Genomic DNA, 8,076 nt, shown 5'->3' on the forward strand with positions numbered 1-8,076 from the left:
TTACTAAAAATAAACTAGTTCAACTATTTCTATTAATTTTCTTACTAATTCTATTAAACACTACTGCCCTAGTTCTTAAGCATCTACAAGCACTAACTAATTGGATGAACCCTACCTAGGAACTACTGCCCTAATTAGCATCTAATTTGATGAACCCTAACTAATTTTATGCACTCTAAAATTTGATGAACCCTAGGAGCCCTAGCTAGGCAGAGGTAGGGGAGGAGGAGGTGTAGGCGTGCTCACCTCGGGTGCCAACGGAGTTAGGGAGCGGCTGAGGGAGGGCGGCGTCGAGGTTGGGGTCGGGGCTCGGGCGCACGGCGGAGGGCGGCAATGTAGGGCGGCGTCGAGGTCGGGGGCGGGGGTGGTGTCGAGGGCGTGCACAGGGCCACGGGAGAGCGTGCGGCGGCCGATGGCGATGCAGGGCGACGATGACAGCGACAACAGACGAGTTTGATTTGGATGAAGTGGCCGTGGGGAAGCAGAACCGCGCGGTTAAGTCAAAAATAGCAGTAGCGCGTTCCAGGAAAGACGCTACTGCCACATTAGCTATAGCGCTGGCTCACAAAACGCGCTACTTCTAAGTTAGCTACAGCGCATGTCTTGAAAGCACGCTGCTGCTACGCCTTTCTCCTTTATTTTTATTTTTCATTTGTTTTCCTTCACATTTTCTTTTTTTCCTTCCCTTTTTCTATTTCTTTCATTTTCATTTACTTTTCTATATGTTTTTCATTTTATTTTCCTTTCATTAGTAGTAGCGCTTTCTTCGTAAAACACGCTGCTACAACAACCTTAGCAGCAGCACGCTTTGCTTAAGCTCGCTACTACTATTGGTAGCCTGCCGAGAACAGTAGGGGAATTGTAGTTGTAGCGCTTCTTTCCTGAGACGCGCTACTGCTATAAACTTAGCTGCAGCGCGTTTGGTTGCCACGCGCTAGTGGTAAGTAGTAGTAGCTGTAGCGCTTCTTTCCTGAGACGCGCTACTGCTATAAACTTAGCTGCAGCGCGTTTGGTTGCCACGCGCTAGTGGTAAGTAGTAGTAGCGCTTGTTTTTGTCCCACTCTACTAGTAAGATTCTGTGTATAAGATTTTCCCGAGTAGTGGACTAGGGAAGAAGCACTAGTAGAAAAAGGCCCATTTGTCCCGGTTCTTATACGAACCAGGACTAAAGGCCCTCCACGTGACCGTTGTCTGGAGCTCCCAACCAGGACTAAAGGAAATTTTACGATTTTTTTATTTTTTTCCCGATTTTCAAATTTCTGAATTATTTTACAATTTAATCTCTAATCACCCCTCATCACTGCTCAATTTAACCTCTAATCTCTAATCACCCCAAACCATCTAACTTCCCGGCCGGTCACCCATCCTCTCACTACTCCAGCCTGAGCACGCTTAACTTCCGGGTTCTATTTCCCCTTGCTTCCAAGTTTGCACTTGTTATTTTCCTAACAATAATAAGATGTCAATCCTATTAACCCTCAGGAGTTTAGCTTGAGCATGAAGTCACACGTTTCACTGTTTGAGTTTGAAACTATTATTCTAAAAAACAATAATTATTTAGTAATACTAATATTTCTTGAATAAGTAGTTTGACCAGATTTGACCAAAATTCAAAAAAACTGAAATAATTATTTAGTAACACTAATATTCTTGAATATTCATTTAGTACCACTAATACTTCTTGAATAAGTAGTTTGACCATAGTTTGACCAGATTTAACTAAAATTCAAAAAAATTGAAATTTGAGCATAACTTTTTTTCCTTTTAGAATTTGAGGATTCTAAAAAATTGCAAATAGGCCTACGGGCGGTCAAAATCGGATGCGGATTTTCATGCTGAACATTTTGATATATTATATGTTTTTTCTGACATCGTATGCAAAAATTATAGCCGTTTTACTTTTTCATAACACTTTTTTGCAAAACATGTCCAAATTTAAGTTTTTTTATTTTCCTAACTAGTAGATGTAGTAATCTAACTACATCTCGAAGGATTTTATTTTTTGAAGTTTTTATCATTTTCTTTTGTTTTTTTCAAAATTGAAATGGGGATAGGGGGGGTAGAGTTTGAGACACGAACCCTTTAGTCCCAGTTTGAGACACGAACCGGGACTAAAGGGCATCGCACCCTTTTGTCCCGGTTCGTGTCTCAAACCGGGACTAAAGGTCTCATTTGAACCGGGACTAATGCCTTTAGCCGCTCGAACCGGGAATAATGCTCACATTAGTCCCGGTTCGTAATGCAACCAGGACTAATGTGTATATTAAGCTGTGACCAAAGCCCTGTTTTCTACTAGTGAAGGGCGACGAAGGCCAAGGGAGGCGACGAGGTAGCGACAGAGGCAGTGGATAGTCGCCGACAGTTGCGTCGGGCGACGAAGCAGTGGAGGGTGGGGGTCAAAAAGTGGTGAAGACTTTAGTTGACTGCCTGGAGGCCAAGTATTTTTAGGCATTGGTGGGGCCGATGACCAAAATTTTTGCACGCCTAACGGTTTTCAGGCTTATAATAGTCTTGGCCCCGGCGCAAATTTTTTAGGACTTATGATAGTGAGAAGTAAAATTTTAGGCGTCCGCGGGGTGGAGAACTAAATATTTTACACACCCAACGTTTTTAGGGAATTGGCTAGAGATGTCCTTATAATAGTGAATGGATGATACTTTTATTAAACACTATACAAAGGATAATAGGTGGAATCGTGGCATGTGCTTCACTACGTTACATGCATCGGTTCAGAGGCGTGCAGCTGGTGCGAACACCGTCATCTGTGTAGTAACGAGTTCTTTGAAGCTTTTGACTTGATTTTATGGTTTATTAGAAGAACTGGCCATCCAGAGGGGACTCTTAGCAGGGGCGTGAGTAATGAATTTATGATGCATTTATATATGATTTTCGACAAAGGTACGTTCATATATAATGGCTTATCCATTCATTAATTGTGGACACGGGTGCCCTGTGAGGCTCTATGACTGGAACGAAAGACAACACGTGGGTACACAGCCTCATACATGGCCGGGTGTTCATCATTGCTTCTTTTTCTACCTGTACTAGTAATTTGCACGTGCTCTGCACGTCAGTCTAATATGTATTGGGTGCAACGCCGAGTCAGTTAAGTGAGTGTTAAAATGACGATATAGTGTTCAAATTCTATAGAAATTTCGTGGAGCTTATTATGCAAAAAAATCCTTTTAAAAAGATGTTCCAGATGTGCTTTGAAATCCTATAATTTCTCAAATTTTAAATTCAAAATAGTATCAATAAATGAAAGGGAAATAAGAAGTTCGAAGTAATAATAAATTTCCACGTTCTCATTTTTATAGTTTCCTTCTGCCATGTCAGAACATTCTCATAATTTTCCTTATTATTTTTTTGTATACTCCACCACAAGGGCATGTAGATCGACTTCAAACATCCAGTTCAATAAATAAAAAATAGTGTTCCCACACAAAAAGTTACACATTGCGCTTCAAAAAAAAGTTACACACATTGTTCATATATTTATGTAGATCGGCCTAAAACATTCAGTTCAACACAATACGGAGTAATAATTCTCCATACGTTGTTCATATATTTGTGCCCATTCTGATTGCACTTGCTTTTTTTTAGCGATGATAAGAGAGTTTTATTCCATATGAATAGGGTTACAATCGAGAGGCATCAATTCCTCAATACATGATGGACCTCTACCAAGCCATACAACAGTAGTGTTCTCCGTATGGCTATACAATGCCAAACCATGTGCTACCCTATTTTGTTCCCGTTTAAGTTTTGACGGAATAAACTCCCGCTCCATCATGTGATGCCGAATCTCCGCTACCAGATGGCCATATGCTGATCTGGTTAGACTTTCCCCCTTCATAGCCGCCAGTGCCTCCACGGAATCAGACTGAACGATGATAGGTAGGAAACAATGCTGAATAGTTAGTGACATGCCCTGCATTATCGCATGTAATTCCGCCTCTAAAGCATCATTGCAGTTGAAGATGCACCGGTAGGCAGCAAATATGATGCTGCCATCCTGCCTGCACAGTATCATTCCCGCCGCCGCCAAACCATCAGATGGTGAGAACGCTCCGTCGACAGATAGCGCAGCCCAGTCCGCCGATGGGTGCGGCCATGGCAGAACCGGGGTCTTAACTCGCTGCTCGACGGGCTTATCCTGAACCATTGGCATCTTTCCTTTAATAATCTCCTCCGTTGTGAATCTCCTGCTCACATGTAGCGATTCCATATAACTCTGAAGATATTCGGCCGTTGCCTCCAAAGATGGAACATCCTTCCCATGCGCCAGGTCTGACCTTAATGACCAAATTCTCCAGAGCAACATTATTGTGCAGTCACGCATCGAGTCATCACAGCTTGCTAGGATGTTCAAGAGCCAATCTTTCCCCGTATCCTGCAACCATTCTTGAGCTGGCAATTTCCACACTGTACGCATTTGTGTCCAGATATTTCTTGCATGAACACGCGAAACCAGTGCATGGAAGCTGGACTCTTTTTCTCTTCCGCACAAAGGGCAGCCGTCTCTAGTAGAAATATGTCTATATTTTTTGCACGCATTAGTGGCAAGGGCTCCAGAGATAACTTTTCAAGCCATAATCCTCATTTTTAGCGGAACCTGGGCACTCCAAATCCGCTGCCACATAGGTCTCTGGCCCGACGGATTAGTGCTAGATGAGCCCAAGCTTAATGACAACTGACCATCAGTTGCCAGGTGGTAAGCACTCTTAACCGAAAACTGTCCGCTCCTCTCCGGATACCACGCAAGAAAGTCCTGGCCGTTTCTCGGTGAGGTGCGGATCTTCAAAATCTCACGTACATCCAAATCCCAGAAATGCTCACGTAGTCTCTGAACATTCCACGCACCATGATCATCCAGAAAGTCAGCTACCCAATTGAAACGGCAATTTCTTTTTGGTGTGACAGACCGGAAGTCATGCCTCCTCGGGATCCAAGCATCCCTCCATGTTTTGATCAAAGTATCATCCCCGACTCGCCATATAATACCTCTTTTCAGAAGCTCTAAGCCATGAACAATCCCTTTCCAGACCGCAGACGAGTTCGTGGAAAAGACAGTGTCCAATAAATTTCCTCGTGGGTAATATTTAGCCCTCAGTAGCCGAGCACACAGGCTATCCGGTCTATCCAATAGACGCCAGGCTTGCTTTGCTAACAGAGCCTGGTTGAAGGTTCGCGTGTCTCTAAACCCCATGCCCCCCTTAGACTTAGGGAGCATCTTCTTTCCCAGCTGAGCCAAGCCATCTTCCTCTTGCCATTCTCCACCCCCCACCAATACTGCTTCATCATTTTTGTCAAATCATCACACACTGATGCCGGCAGACGGAATACGCTCATAACATAGGTGGAGATTGCTTGCGCCACAACCTTTATCAAAATTTCTTTGTTTCCAGAGGATACATATTGTTCACTCCAGTCAACAAGCCTCTTCCTTAACCTTTCCTGTAGGGTCTCAAATTGCCCTTTGTGGACTCTTCCTTCCGGTACTGGTAGGCCCAAGTATTTCGGTTCAAACACCTGTTGTGTAACCTCCGGAATGCTCTTGACCTCAGCTGACACTGACTCATTGCAATTATCAGAAAAAAGGATGGAACACTTTTCAGAGTTTATAAGTTGACCCGTCGCCGCAGTATAAGTGTTCAACAAACCTTTGACAATGTTCGCTTGCTGGCCAGAAGCTTCAAACAACAACATAGTATCCTCCGCGAATAGAAGATAAGATATAACCGGTGCACCTCGGCATATAGTCATGGGTAAGAAAAAGGAAAGGCCTGATACATACTGTGTGCTAGCCTAGATAGACATGCGGGCTTGCCGAGACGCTTTTACGAATTTTAAAATTCCCTCCCTCACTGTCCGGGCTACAACCATGTTGTACCATTTTTTAAACACAACCCATGCATGTACTCTGAGTCCACCTACCTATAATCGTAAGAAAGTTCTAGAGTGTGGGTCCGATGGTAGGACATGGTGGGTTCTGGAGTGTGGGTATGGTACGATGGCAATGTCAAGGCATGGTGGATTCTAGAGTGTGGGTACGATGGCAGGGCATGGGGAGTCCTCGTGCGAATCCTTGAACTATTGGCCGCAGGATTGAAAGATCCAATGGCATATATGGTGCCACGTTCCATTGAGTTTTAGACAATCAATGAGAGCCCTTCGATTGTAGACATCCAACGGCTCATATGTTGCGCTACTGGTACCCTATGTAGTAGTATAGAAAGTTGATTCATTTTGTGAAAAATCCTCTAACAAAGAAGAAGTACCAACTTGGGCTCGAAATTTAGCCCATTAAAAATCATGGTTTAGGTGGAAATTCCTATTTGACGCCTGCTGCATCAAAATGTCGACCGAACGCATAAGGATCGAGCGCACTAGGCCGGCCCAGTTAGGTGATCTCTTTCGTTTGGTTTTGTGAACCTTCTGGCAGGTTCCTGTCCAGTTTTACTGGTCTCAGGAATCTTCTAGAAGGTTCTCTGAGCCGAGTTTTTTTTCCTCTTTTCTCCCTTTTTCCTGTTTATTTTTTCTGCTACTTTTTCTTTTTTTCACATTATTTTGGTATTCTTTTTTCCTTTTTCGATTCTTTTTCCAAAAAAAGGGTTTTCAAAAAAATATTTGGAATTTTCAAAATACGATCTTGTTTTTTAAAATGTTCAAAAATTTCAAATTATGTTTGTCTTATTAAAATTTGTTCGCATTTTTTTAGTTTTTGTTCAAAATTAAAAAATGTTCTGTTTTCAAAATTATGCTCGTTTTAACCTTTCTTTTTGTCACATAATGTTTGGGAATTTCATTTTTGTTCAAATTTTCGAAAAAATGTTCCCGTTTTCAAAATTTGTTCGTTGAATTCATTTTTTTGTGTGTTTTGAAAAATGTTCAGGAATTCCAAACAAGGTTCCCTTTTTCAAAATTTGATCATAAATAAAAAAATCTTCGCGCGTTTATAAACATTTGGTACTTTCATAAATTGTTCAGGGTTTTGAAAAATGCTCCTGTTTTTAAAAAATCATAGACACGAAATTGTTGGCGTTTTCAAAAAATTGTTCACATTTTTTTTCGAAATTTTAAAATCTTTAAACTGTTATCGGTTTTCAATTTTATTTTATAAATATAAAAATGTTTTGAACTTTCAAAAAAGTTCATGTTTTTAAAAATATTGTTCAAAAATTTCAAAAATATTTCCATTTTCACAATCTGTTAAAAGTCAAGAAAAGTTTGCACTTTTTTCAAAAGTTTAAAATTTTGTCCAGGTTGTTTATAAAATGTTAGGATTCTCAGACTTTATTTGACTTTTAAAGAGGAGCTCTCCTAGGTTGAGTGGCGGACAGCACAAAGGTTGCTATCGTCGGCCTGGGTTCGAGTCTCCTCATTCTCTGTAACACCCCGGATGTAACTTTTCATATTTGTAACTCCAACTCTTGTCATTTTCGGCTATGTGTTATGATATTCTCTCCGTGGTTGGGTTTTGTCTCTCGTTTTGTATTTTATTCATGTCATGCATCTCATATCATGTCATCATGTGCATCGCATTTGCATACGTGTTCGTCTCATGCGTCCGAGCATTTTTCCCGTTGTCCGTTTTGCAATCCGGCACTCCCACATGCACCGGCGCACCCCTATTGTCTCTTTTCGTGAGCGGGTGTTAAACGTTCTCGGAATGGACCGAGGTTTGCCAAGTGACCTTGGTATACCACCGGTAGACCACCTGTCAAGTTTCGTTCCATTTGGAGGTCGTTTGATGCTCCAACGGTTAACCGGATAATCGCAAAGTCCTTTTGCGTGTTGCAGCAAAACCCCCCTCCAAACAGCCCAATAACCCCTCTAAGTCACCTCCATGCTCTCGGTCGTTTGATCACGATCGTGTGGGCGAAAACCGTGCCTCATTTTGGACTCTCCTAGCTCCCTATGCCTATATAAACACCTCCCCCTCCGAAATTTCGGATCAAACCCTAGTCTTCCCTTCCCTCGCGCCGCCGGACACGTCCGGCCCGAGCCGGACGAAACGCGCCGCCGCCCTGAGCCAATCGCCCGCTGCCACGTGGCCTCCGCCGGCCTCGGCCC

This window comes from Triticum aestivum, chromosome 1D (genome assembly GCF_018294505.1).
Source record: "Triticum aestivum cultivar Chinese Spring chromosome 1D, IWGSC CS RefSeq v2.1, whole genome shotgun sequence".
NCBI classification, from domain to species: Eukaryota; Viridiplantae; Streptophyta; class Magnoliopsida; order Poales; family Poaceae; genus Triticum; species Triticum aestivum.